The sequence below is a fragment of the Rhinatrema bivittatum genome, chromosome 5 (assembly GCF_901001135.1).
Source record: "Rhinatrema bivittatum chromosome 5, aRhiBiv1.1, whole genome shotgun sequence".
NCBI classification, from domain to species: Eukaryota; Metazoa; Chordata; class Amphibia; order Gymnophiona; family Rhinatrematidae; genus Rhinatrema; species Rhinatrema bivittatum.
Window position 1 is genome coordinate 1,667,342 of NC_042619.1, and position 13,963 is coordinate 1,681,304.

Here is a 13,963-nt window from a genome sequence, read left to right on the forward strand (position 1 = left end):
GGTGATGAGAGAACTAGATCAAAGAAGAGCGCTGATGTGATTTACTTGGATTTCAGCAAAGCTTTTGATACAGTCCTACATAGGAGGTTCATGAATAAAATGAGAAGCTTGGATGTGGGCGTGAAGGTGGTAGAGTGGATTACTAACTGGCTGGCAGAGAGGAAACAATGTGTAATGGTAAATGGAACCCGCTCTGATGAGAGAATGGTTTTAAATGGAGTGCCTCTGTATCGCTCCATGGTGAGACCGCACCTTGAATACTGTGTACAATTCTGGTCGCCGCATCTCAAAAAAGATATAGTTGCGATGGAGAAGGTACAGAGAAGGGCTACCAAAATGATAAGGGGAATGGAAGAGCTCCCCTATGAGGAAAGGCTGAAGAGGTTAGGACTTTTCAGCTTGGAGAAGAGACGGCTGAGGGGGGATATGATAGAGGTGTTTAAAATCATGAGAGGTCTAGAACGGGTAGATGTGAATCGGTTATTTACTCTTTCGGATAATAGAAAGACTAGGGGGCACGCCATGAAGTTAGCATGGGGCACATTTAAAACTAATCAGAGAAAGTTCTTTTTCACTCAACGCACATAAACTCTGGAATTTGTTGCCAGAGGATGTGGTCAGTGCAGTTAGTATAGCTGAGTTTAAAAAAGGATTGGATAAGTTCTTGGAGGGGAAGTCCATTACCTGCTATTAATTAAGTTGACTTAGAAAATAGCCACTGTTATTACTAACAACAGTAGCATGGAATATACTTAGTTTTTGGGTAATTGCCAGGTTCTTATGGCCTGGTTTTGGCCTCTGTTGGACACAGGATGCTGGGCTTGATGGACTCTTGGTCTGACCCAGTATAGGCATGTTCTTATGCCTCAAAATCAGTTCTGTTCAATATCTTCATATGCAATATTGCGGAGGAGTCAGAAGGAAACGTTAGCCTTTTTGTGGATGATACTAAGATCTGCAACAGAGTGGGCACTGCCTGAAAGAATAGAGAGAATGAAAAGTGTTTTAAGAAAAACTGAAGAGTGGACAAAGATTTGGCAGCTACGAATCAATGCCAAGAAGTGCAGAGTCATACACCTGGTGTGTGGAAATCCAAAAGAGCTGTATTTGTTGGGGGTGAAAGACTATCGGGTACGGACCAGGAGAGGGACCTTGGGGTGATTGTGTATGGCAAGCTGAAGGTTGCAAAGCCATGTGACAAGGCAGTAGCTAAAGCCAGAAAGATACTGGGCTGCATAGAGAGAGGTATAACTAGCAGGAAAAGGGAAATGATAATGCCCTTACACAGCTCTTTGGTGAGGCCTCACCTGGAGTACTGTGTTCAAGTCCTGAAGACCATATCTCAAAGGATAGAGACAGGATGGAGGCCGTCGAGAGGAAGGCGACCAAAATGGTGTGGGGGTTTTTTCATAAAACTGAGGAGAGGATGAAGGATCTAAATATGTATACTCTGGAGGAGAGGAGGGGCAGGGGAGATTTGATACAGAAGTTCAGATACCTGACAGGTATCAATGATGCACAAACTTCAAACCTTTTCTGCTGGAAAGGAAAAAGTAGAACTAGGGGTCATAACATGAAACTCCAGGGGGAGATGACTAAGAACCAATATCAGAAAATATTTCTTCACAGAGAGGGTGGTGGATGCCTGGCATGCCTTCCCACAAGAGGTGGTGAAAACAAAAAAAAAGAGTTAATGAATTCAAAACAGCATGGGACAAACACTGCGAATCCCTAAAGACAAAGAAAGGGATGGCATAACATTTCTGCATGGGGGTAATCTGAAAGGAGCAGCAGTTACTATCAAAAGCAAATTGCTGGGTAGACTGCTGTCATTATTATGTTTTCTTCATTACCTGCATATTAGCAAATTGACACGAGTAATTTGGAATCCTTCATATTATCTATTACTTCAGCCTTTATCACAAACTCATCATAGGGGTATTCAAGCTTTCCTGTTATACCAGTAACCTTAGCAAATACCTCTCTCCGAACCATGCACTTGAGAGACTATAGGCTTTCCCCCATTATATAGTTTAAAAGTTGCTCTCTCTATTTTTTAAAATACTAGCGTCAGAAGACTGGTCCACCCTGGTTAAAATGGAGCCCATCCCATCAGAATAGGCTTCCCTTTACCAAAAGTTCCCTAGTTCCTTACAAATCTATAAATCCTTGTCCATGCACCATCGTTTCATCCACATATTGAGACTCCAAAACTCAGCCCGTCCTTGGGGAGCGTATCTGAACATACAATCCTGGAGCTTCTGCATTTCAATCTCCCACCTAAAATCCTAAATTTTTGCAAAACCTCTCTCCTGCACCTTCCTATGTCACTGGTACCCACATGTACGACAGCTGGATCTACTCCAGAGGATAATGCATCACCTGAAAGGAAGGTCCTAGCTAAAGATCTCTTCCTGCGTTCCTTCCAGGTGACCTTGCTACTCCAAAGCAGCTCATGGGCTGATAGACTGGAGGTGGGACTGCTCTTCTAATCCCTGAAGATTTCCTCCATATACCTCACCATCTGCCTGAGTTCTTCCAGGTCTGCCGCTTTAGTATCTAGAGATTGGACCCGTTCTCTGAGCCAGGAGCACAGATACAACCTCTCCACAAGAGGTACCATAAGCATGTGGCAATTGGTGCAAGACACTGGATGGCCCCCATCCTGCTGCTGGACTTCTGTCTGCATTTCAATATTGTTAAATGTATTTAAAGTTATATGAAGAGTAAGAAAACAATCTAATTTAAAACATGCAATTTTTTTTAATTCTTTATTTATAAAAGTTTCAAAGTTAGAAACAAGATACATTGTTTGTGACAGAAATATCAAAATAAGAATAAGAAATATCTTATTTTGTCACAAATATCTTTGTCACAAATATCTTTGTCACAAATATCTTATTCTGTCACAAATATCTTATTTGTGACAGAAATATCAAAATAAGAATAAGAAATATCTTATTTTATAAGAAATAAAAAATATCAAAATAAGATAAGAAATATCAAATAAGAATCCTCCCATCACAAACTTCTCACTATTACCTTTTGAGTTTTATCATATCATCACCATTCACTACAATGTCATATTTATTCTCTTATTTATATTATCGCTCATATTTATGTACCGTCACATTCTCTCAAATAGGCTTATTTACCTACTCTGATACACTATCACTTGAATTGTATTAAATGTAAATATTGCATTGTTTAACCTCTCTCCCCTCTTCCAGTTCCAAGTTTATTTTCCCTGTTTCATTGTAACTTTCTCACACCTTTCAATTGATTCTCTGTATTTAAAGTTCAAATTTTTATTGGAAATTTGTATTACGTTACGCTATATTTTGCACACATTGTTATTTGTAAACCGGGTTGATGTGATCCCTATCATGAAACTCGGTATAACAAAAATAATAAATAAATAAATAAATAAATATGTGGATCTCAATCAATACAAAAAAAAAAAAAGAAATATAAAAAACTACAATAAAATGTCCACTCCAAGCAGAAAAATTAAAGGAGAGAGGAGAAATACATATGGGAGCAAACTGAAGTAACCATTATTAAGGAAAAGGCATTAGCATAGTTTAAGCCAGCATAAACTACACATAGCTGAGGAAGGATGAGGCACTGGGGAACAAGTGAGTGGTCTATGGGACTCAATAAAAGATTTAAGTTGCTCAGGAAGGAAAAAATAAAGCATTTGTTTCTTTTTTTAACAACACATTTGCATGGAAAACAGAGAACAAAGAAAAAACCTAGAGAAGTGACTTCCTGACGAAAAGATAAGAACATAAGAAATTGCCATGCTGGGTCAGACCAAGGGTCCATCAAGCCCAGCATCCTGTTTCCAGCAGAGGCCAATCCAGGCCACAAGAACCTGGCAATTACCCAAACACTAAGAAGATCCCATGCTACTGATGCAATTAATAGCAGTGGCTGTTCCCTAAGTAAACTTGATTAATAGCAGTTAATGGACTTCTCCTCCAAGAACTTATCCAAACCTTTTTTGAACCCAGCTACACTAACTGCACTAACCACATCCTCTGGCAACAAATTCCAGAGCTTTATTGTGCGTTGAGTGAAAAAGAGTTTTCTCCGATTAGTTTTAAATGTGCCACATGCTAACTTCATGGAGTGCCCCCTAGTCCTTCTATTATTGGAAAGTGAAAATAACCATCTACCCGTTCTAGACCTCTCATGAGCTTAAAGACCTCTATCATATCCCCCCTCAGTCGTCTCTTCTCCAAGCTGAACAGCCCTAACCTCTTTAGCCTTTCCTCATAGGGAAGCTGTTCCATTCCCCTTATCATTTTGGTTGCCCTTCTCTGTACCTTCTCCATCGCAATTATATCTTTTTTGAGATGCGGCGACCAGAATTGTACACAGTATTCAAGGTGCGGTCTCACCATGGAGCGATACAGAGGCATTATGACATTTTCCGTTTTATTAACCATTCCCTTCCTAGTAATTCCTAAAATTCTGTTTGCTTTTTTGACTGCTGCAGCACACTGAGCCGACGATTTCAATTATCCACTATGACACCTAGATCTCTTTCTTGGGTGGTAGCTCCTAATATGGAACCTAACATCGTGTAACTACAGCAAAGGTTATTTTTCCCTATATGCAACACCTTGCACTTGTCCACATTAAATTTCATCTGCCATTTGGATGCCCAATCTTCAAATACTCTGGGTGAGAGATTATATGTGTGCACTCGGTGCAAAGAGCTCCTGGCTCTCAAGGAACGAGTCTGATCTCTGGAGGCTAGAGTGGCAGATTTGGAGGAGCTGAGGCAGACAGAGAGGTACATTCATAAGACCTTCAGGGACATAGTAGCCAAGTCCCAAATCCAGTCGGGCAGCCCCAGTGCTGCCTTGGATCAGAAAGGTCTCCCGGTTGGAGAACATCACCCTGGTGTAGCAGGAAGTGATCCTGTAGCAAGGACCTGCTCTCCAGGTGATGCATTGTCCTCTCGCACTGAGGACAAGTCTCCCAGGGCTTCTGCCCAGGAGGGAAGGGTTAGGTCGGCCGTCATAGTTGGTGATTCAATTATTAGGAATGTAGATAGCTGGGTGGCTGGTGGGCGTGAGGACCGCCTGGTAACTTGCCTGCCTGGTGCGAAGGTGGCAGACCTCACGCGTCACCTAGATAGGATTATAGACAGTACTGGGGAGCAGCTGGCTGATGTGGTACATGTGGGCACCAACGACATAGGAAAATTGTGGGAGAGAGGTTCTGGAAGCCAAATTTAGACTCTTAGGTAGAAAGCTGAAATCCAGAACCTCCAGGGTAGCTTTCTCTGAAATGCTCCCTGTTCCACGCGCAGGTCACCAGAGGCAGGCAGAGCTCCGGAGTCTCAATGCGTGGATGAGACGATGGTGCAAGGAAGAGGGATTCAGTTTTGTAAGGAACTTGTGAAACGTTTGGAGAAGGGGGTGGAACCAAACTGCTGGCACTAACTTTCAAAAAGGAGATAGAGCAGCTTTTAAACTAGAACAAAGGGGAAAGTCGACAGTCGCTCAGCAGCGCATGGTTCAGAGGAATATATCTTTGAAGAATACTAATGAAACAGGAGAGTTAGGGCATCCCAACAGAGAGGTTCCAATAAAAGCAAACATAGTTCATGTGCTTATATATAAAAAAATCACCTGAGCTAAAGATTTCCAAATTATCCCTATCAACTGAAAAGCAGGTTGTTAATACAAACAAAAAACACAGTTTGAAATGTCTGTATGCCAATGCCAGAAGTCTAAGAAGTAAGATGGGAGAGTTAGAGTGTATAGCAGCAAATGATGAAATTTACATAATTGGCATTCCAGAGACCTTGTGGAAGGAAGATAACAACTGAGACAGTGCTATATCAGGGTACAAATTATATCACAATGATAGGGAGGATCAACTTGGTGGGGGGTGTGGCACTTTATGTCCGGGAGGGTATAGAGTCCAACAGGATAAAGATCATACAAGAGACTAAATGCTCAGTAGAATCTAAATGGGTAGCAATCCCATGTGTGTCCAAATTTCAGAGGGTGTATGATATGTGTGTCCTTATTTCAGAGGGCGTACAGTATGTGTATACTTTGCGTCCACATTTCAGAGTGTGTATGGTATGCGTATACTTCTTGTCCTCATTTCAGAGGGCATAGAGAATGCGTATTCTTTGTGTCATTTCAGAGGGCGTATGGTATATGTGCACTATGTCCTCATTTCAGAGGGCGTACGGTATGTGTGTGCACTATGTCCTCATTTCAGAGGGTGCATGGTATGTGTGTGTACTATGTCCTCATTTCAGAGGGCGTACGGTATGTGTATACTTTGCGTCCACATTTCAGAGGCATATGGTATGCGTATATTTTTCGCCCTCATTTCAGAGTGTGTACGGTATGCATATACTTCTCGTCCTCATTTCAGAGGGCATAGAGAATGCGTATTCTTTGTGTCATTTCAGAGAGCGTACGGTATATGTGCACTATGTCCTCATTTCAGAGGGCATACGGTATGTGTGTGCACTATGTCCTCATTTCAGAGGGTGCATGGTATGTGTGTGTACTATGTCCTCATTTCAGAGGGCGTACGGTATGTGTATATTTTGCATCCACATTTCAGAGGCATATGGTATGCGTATATTTTTCGTCCTCATTTCAGTGTGTACGGTATGCGTATACTTCTCATCCTCATTTCAGAGGGCATAGAGAATGCGTATTCTTTGTGTCATTTCAGAGGGCGTACAGTATATGTGCACTATGTTCTCATTTCAGAGGGTGCACGGTATATGTGTGTGTACTATGTCCTCATTTCAGAGGGCGTACGGTATGTGTGTGTACTATGTCCTCATTTCAGAGGGCATACAGTATGTGTATAGTTTTCGTCCTCATTTCAGAGGCTGCATGGTATGTGTGTGTACTATGTCCTCATTTCAGAGGGCATACAGTATGTGTATAGTTTTCGTCCTCATTTCAGAGGCTGCATGGTATGTGTGTGTACTATGTCCTCATTTCAGAGGGCATACAGTATGTGTATAGTTTTCGTCCTCATTTCAGAGGCTGCATGGTATGTGTGTGTACTATGTCCTCATTTCAGAGGGCATACAGTATGTGTATAGTTTTCGTCCTCATTTCAGAGGCTGCATGGTATGTGTGTGTACTATGTCCTCATTTCAGAGGGCATACGGTATGTGTATACTTTTTGTTCTAATTTCAGAGGGCATACAGTATGTGTATAGTTTTCGTCCTCATTTCAGAGGGCGTACGGTATGTGTGTGTACTATGTCCTCATTTCAGAGGGCATACGGTATGTGTATACTTTTTGTTCTAATTTCAGAGGGCATACAGTATGTGTATAGTTTTCGTCCTCATTTCAGAGGCTGCATGGTATGTGTGTGTACTATGTCCTCATTTCAGAGGGCATACGGTATGTGTATACTTTTTGTTCTAATTTCAGAGGGCATACAGTATGTGTATAGTTTTCGTCCTCATTTCAGAGGATGCATGGTATGTGTGTGTACTATGTCCTCATTTCAGAGGCTGCATGGTATGTGTGTGTACTATGTCCTCATTTCAGAGGGCATACGGTATGTGTATACTTTTTGTTCTAATTTCAGAGGGCATACAGTATGTGTATAGTTTTCGTCCTCATTTCAGAGGATGCATGGTATGTGTGTGTGTACTATGTCCTCATTTCAGAGGGTGCACGGTGTTGCACATACTTTTTATCTGATTAGTAAGATGATCTTCAGGCACAGGGCCTCACTTGCTAAGCATTTATCTCATAGACACAGAATGAGAGAAAAGCTTTAGGGTCATTCCATATCAAGTGGACCAGGGGTCCAGGCTTAACCTCCTCCAAATCGAACAGAAATTTGCACGGATGTTCTCTAGGGCCTCAAACAAAACCGTACTAATTTTTTTGCCTGAACTCCATTGGCTGGAGAGTTAGAGGCAGCTGAATGGAGGTCTCCTCTGAGTACCATGCTCCGTGCAGACCAAAAACCCTTCTCAGGGGTCTGAAATTTTGTGCATTAGTACAAACCCTGGTGGGAAATGCCAGTGCAAAGTCTGGGATATAACACGAGCTTGCCTCCATTATTATGGGCCAGCAAAGTACATGAAAAATGTTACAAAAGAAATATAAGGCCTATTTTGACTCCTCATTGCTCCTGACCTGTCTTTGGATTCAGGCCCTGACAGGACCAGGACGTATGGCATATACGTGTAAGATTTGCACTTACAGGCAACCGGAAGCTAAGATATAATTACATAAAGATTCGTCACTTTTTTATGCAATTTTTTGCCAGTTTTCAGGTGCAAATCTCTGTCTGGTTTTTAAATCTTTTCCTTTTTATGTCATTTGAAAAAGTGCATCTTTTTTCCTACAAAAATCACCCTGTTTCATTTTGGACCCGATCTTGCTTTGGTCAGAATTAAGGCCCCAACGATATGCATCATTTGCATGCGAGGGCGCACTACGTTAATAAGAGGCATCTTTGGCGCCCTGCTGCGTAACACGCAAATGAGCAAGAGATGTGAAATTCTACCGTGCGACAAAGACTGTTGTGCTTACCAGGCTTGTGGCTTATGACAGATCTTGCTTCGACGTGTTTATAAATGGGCATTTTATTGTGCTGGGTTATTTACTGCATGCAAGATTATCCCCTTCACAAGGAGCTGCGGTAATGTCATGTTAGCAGAGCGTTGTGGCAAGAGATTTGGGGAACATGCCCTGGCCTGTGACCCCATTGTGCTCTTTGTGGTATAATGACTGCCATGACAGATAAGTCCTGGCCCATCCTGATGTTTTATGTATTTTGATGAAACCAGCAAAAATTATTCCTCTATTGTTCAGGATGCAGTGCAAGGATTTCATTGGGAAAACAGTCCGGCAACACCCTTTTGTTGTTTACCATTGCGACCCTGATGTGCAATGTCTCTGTATGTGCACGATCAGCGACTGCTTGTGCCGTGACACAATAGCTGTGCACACATTTTTGAGAACATTCATTGAGCATTTGAAGGGCGTTTTACCTGTTTTGGAGCATATTCACTACTTTAGCAATGGCTGTGCTACTCAATACAAAAACTTTAAAAAATGTCATTAATCCTTGTAATCACAGTAACAACTTTCGTGCTACAGCCATGGAAAATCACCCTGTGATGGGACTGGAAGAACCACAAAACGTTTAGTTGCCCGTGCTAGTCTACAACACCCCCTCAAAAAACACATTTTGACACCAAAGGATCTATTTGACTTGAGATAAAAGTGTCCCTGGTATCAAATTTTTCTTTGACCCAAAGAAAGCCATTGAAGCAATCAGACCTGTTCAGGATGTGGTTTTTAAAGGTCAGACAGTTACTGGCACAAGAAAAAATCATCAATTCAAGCCCATTGATTCAACTCCCCGTCAGACTGCTAACCTAACCATACCTCCTAGATCACCATAGAAGCCCGAATCCACTTCCTCCTCCCCTTTTCAGCGTTATCCCCCCTCACCTACACCTGCAACCTGCCCCAAGAAAGTCTTTCATACCCCCTCCTGACATTTACTCCCCCTCTTTACCATACCACCCGCCAACATCTCAACAGGTCGGCCCAGCAATGGAACCTCCGTCACCTCCATGCAACCAAACTAACGTGTCCCCATCCTACAGTACCGCACACACCGCCACAAACTTCACAATCCCTCCATCCCCACCACTCACCCCAAATCACTGATACCCATCATGATCACCCCATTTACCCAACTCCTTGGCCTCACCGCTCTCTCCATCATACTATTCAACTCCCAATCATTAGGGAAAAAAGCACCCATCCTGAACAACCTTCTCATAGACTGCAAACCAGACATCTGTGCTGTCACAGAGACCTGGCTTAAACACACTGAACCAGCTCCCTAACCAAACATACGACCTCTTCTCAATTCCAAGGCCCAAGAAAAGAGGCGGAGGCCTTCTCCTAGCCGCCAAGAAAGACCTAAACCTAAGACCTAGAAACACCAACACCCCACCCTGTCTAGAAATAGGCCTTTTTAAGTCTCAACATCTGCAGCTCTGCCTTATCTAGCACCTCCAGGCCTACTGGAGCTTAACCCCTCACCTATCATTGAAATTATATCTGAAAACCTTAACATAGACATCCCAGCCATCATTCTGGGAGACTTTAACCTCCACGTGGACTCCACTCCCTTCTCATCATCCTGCGAATCCTTCCTAAACGCCTTTCACGCCTTAGGCTTTCAACAACTCATTAATTCCCCTACCCAAAGAGCTGGACACACTCTTGATCTAATATTTGTAAACAATTGTATACTCTCCCTCAACACTCCAACCTGCACCCCAGTACCATGGTCTGACCACTCGGTCATAAAAGCACACCTAACTGTGAAGCAAATCACACATCCCCCCTTAAAAACAATAACACCATTCACTTCAGGAAACCCTGCAACAAGGAAGACTTAATCGCCGCTCTCACTGACTCCCTCCACAACCTCGATCTAACAAACCCCGACTCAGCACTCACCTCCTGGAACAACCTCACAAACATCAGCGCCAACAACCTGTGCCCCCTTACATCCAAAAAAATTAATCACTCACTCCACGCAAAAAAAACCCTGGTATACCCCCGAACTAAACATGATCTCAGACAAAAAGAAAGTGGTGCAAAGAACCTTCCCACATTACTCAAGCTGCCTACAAAACCTCCTTACATTACTATAGAACCACCATATTTAAGACCAAACGAGATTATTATGCAACCAAAATTCACAATTACCTATACAACCCCAAAGCCCTCTTTACATTTGTAGCCTAACTTACCAAATCATCACTCCCCCATATATCAGAAGAGGACACGAAAGCCAAATGTGAACAGATCGCCGGCTTCTTCAAAGACAAAATTGCAAACATCCTTCAACAGTTCACCACTCCCACCCCCTCCATGCACTCCTCCTTTAAATACACAAATGCCATGCTAGAATCCCTCGACACTACTACGGCTTCAGAAATAGAAACCATTCTAAAGAGACTACACCCCTCTTCACACCCGGTTGGACACCATCCCCAGCAAAGCCCTACTACTCATTGCAAGCACAATTGCCAAACCTTTGGCCGAGATAATCAATTGCTCACTCTCCCATGGCATAGTTCCAGATTCCTTAAAACACGCGATAGTGAAACCCATTCTAAAAAGACACAACTTCGACCCTACGGACCCAGCCAACTACAGACCAATCTCTAACCTCCCCTTCCTGGCAAAAGTCATGGAAAACATTGTCAACACGCAACTCACTGAACACTTGGAGAACCACAACATCCTATCCCCATCCCAATTCGGTTTCCATAAGTTTTTCAGTAAGGAAACCCTCCTCATCTCTCTCTCAGATACCCTCCTTAAAGGTCTTGACCAAGGACACTCCTACTTATTCGCCATATTAGATATCTCCGCCGCCTTTGACACTATTAACCACAACATTCTAATCAAACGTCTCGCAGAAATCAGGATCTCAGGAGCTGTCTTACACTGGTTCAAATCCTACCTGGAAAACAGGCAATACACAGTCCAAATCGCCAACACAGAATCTAAACACATCCATCTCTCCCAAGGAGTCCCCCAAGGATCGTCCCTTTCATCTACCCTCTTTAACATATACCTCCTGCCCCTCTGCCAACTCCTCTCTGACCTCAGCCTCACCCATTATATCGAAGCAGACGATGTACAAATCCTCATCCCTATACAAGAATCCCTACACAAATCTCTTAAAACCTGGGAAAACTGCCTCCTCACCAACCTCCAACTCGCTCTTAACACTGCGAAAATGGAAATCATCTCCTCCACCCTCAATGACCCCTCACCCCCTCCCAATGACAACCCCCATCCCACTTCTACCTCCCTCCAGCAAAATGTACGAAACCTTGGTGTCATTATCGACAACCAATTCAACCTAAAAACCTTCATCAATACAACCATAAAAGAATGCTACTACAAGCTCCATGTACTCAAAAAGCTCAAACCACTCCTTCACCTTAATGACTATCGCACAATCCTCCAATCCACTATATTTTCAAAAATCGATTACTGTAACGCCTTGTTACTAGGCCTCCCCGCCTCAACTCTTAAACCCCTCCAAATGCTACAGAATGCAACTACAAGAATTCTAACAAGCACCCGTAAAACAGACCATATTACTCCTGTTCTCAAGGAACTTCATTGGCTCACAATTGCCTTTCGTATCACCTACAAAAGCCTCTCTATTATTCACAAAACCATCCACAACAACAACATTCACTGGCTTGACAATTCCCTCCGCCTACACACATCCAGCCGCCCTACCAGATTCGCCTATAAGGGAACCCTTCATACCCCCTCCCCCAAGTCCACGCACCTCTGCACCACAAAAGACCACGCCTTCTCTCTTGCTGGACCCACCCTCTGGAACTCCATGCCGACTGATCTTTGACTAGAGCCAAGTACACAAGCATTCAAGAAAAAATTCAAGACGTGGCTATTCAAACAAGGTTTCCCTGAATAGTACTACCCCTCCTGCCCCCCCCACCTCTACACTGGACCCTTGTAGAAGACTTGAAACCTTTCCCCTTTAATGTTCTTGTTTTATTATTTCTGTAAAATCTCCCCCTACACTGTACTTGTATTAGTACTCCTGTAAATCGCCCACCCACCCTCTCTACTGTACCCTATATTCCCTTTCTTTATCTGCCCCATACTTGTAAAAATACTGCTCCGTAAATTCTCCCACCTTATTTTCTTACCTCCAGACCTATGTAGATACTTCCGTAATTTTCCTCCCCCTCCATTATATTATTACTGTACCCATGTAGCTATTCTTGCCATCCTACCTCCCTAATTACTTTACAAGTTAAACCCCCCAAATTATTAACCCCCCTTCCCTATACATTACTGTACCCTTGTATATACTGTATATACCTTATTCCGCTAATTCTGTACAAGTTATATCCCCCAAGTTCTTAACACCCTGTTTAATGTACTTTCGCTGTTTAGTTCCATGTAAACCGATATGATGTTTTGACAAATACTGGTGTATAAAAGCATTTAAATAATAAATAAACTAAAATTTGCATTAGCAAAATTTTGAAGGATGTCCTCATTCATTGTAAGTATTCTAGAACATGAACGTAAATATTTTCCTGCTCTTTAAGTATCCAGCTTCCAACCTGGTCAGTATTTAGCTTGCATCTATGATAAATCCTGGTGGCAAAGTCTCAGTTGAGGAACATGATGTCTTGGTCAATTTCTTGCACCCCCAAGGTCCTGCCAGGTCATTTTATTGGCCGCCCCGTAGAGACACCTGTTGGATTCCAGAAGAGCACATTATTGCTACCCTTGATGCAACCATAACAACTTCATCAGGCAGGCAGTACGTTTATTCACAAGCCACTTTGACACGCATTAATGGGACATTCAAAAGCATGTGCAAGGTAGGAAAATTTACTAAGTGAATTTTTGTGAAATCTGCAGTTTAAGTAATTCTCGAATGTAGGGTCTTGCCTTTTCTTGTTTTGTGCTTAAATAAAAGCTTGGAAACCTGTGGATGGTACCTTGTCTGGCTATCTGGAGTGGCACCTAGGCAATGGGGTTGTCAATTTTGCTGAAAGGGCAGTAGCTTAGCCACCACTGACCAATGCAAGGTAGCTAATCAGCATTCAAAGTTTTGCACTGACTTTAATGACCAATTTATAAAAATTTGTCTAAACAAATGTGTCAAAAGCTAAAAGTGTGGGAATCACTGTAAACTGAGCTGCATTGTAACATTTCATAGCTCTAGCTCATTTGCATGTTTCACAGTTGGGCTCCAAAGATGGCTCTTTTTAACATAGTGCATTCACGCATGCAAATGATGCTCATCTTTGGGACTGAAATTCTGACCAAAGCAAGGCTAGGTCCAAGAAAAAACAAGGTGATTTTTGTAGCAAAAAAATGCCATTAGGAAACCCCC

The 13,963-nt window shown here is 42.6% G+C and overlaps 1 protein-coding gene across 6 annotated transcripts in view; it reads right to left on the reverse strand.

Annotated features, from left to right (window-relative positions):
* ARFIP2 (ADP ribosylation factor interacting protein 2) overlaps positions 1-13,963 on the reverse strand; it is a 222,599-nt gene that overhangs the window by 161,580 nt on the left and 47,056 nt on the right. The window contains exon 2 of one of the 6 annotated variants that reach the window (XM_029601891.1): positions 13,182-13,315. The exons of the other annotated variants lie outside the window; for them this stretch is intronic. The gene's annotated coding sequence lies outside the window, so the exon portion shown is untranslated. The remainder of the gene's footprint in view (positions 1-13,181; positions 13,316-13,963) is intronic. 6 annotated transcript variants of the gene reach the window in all.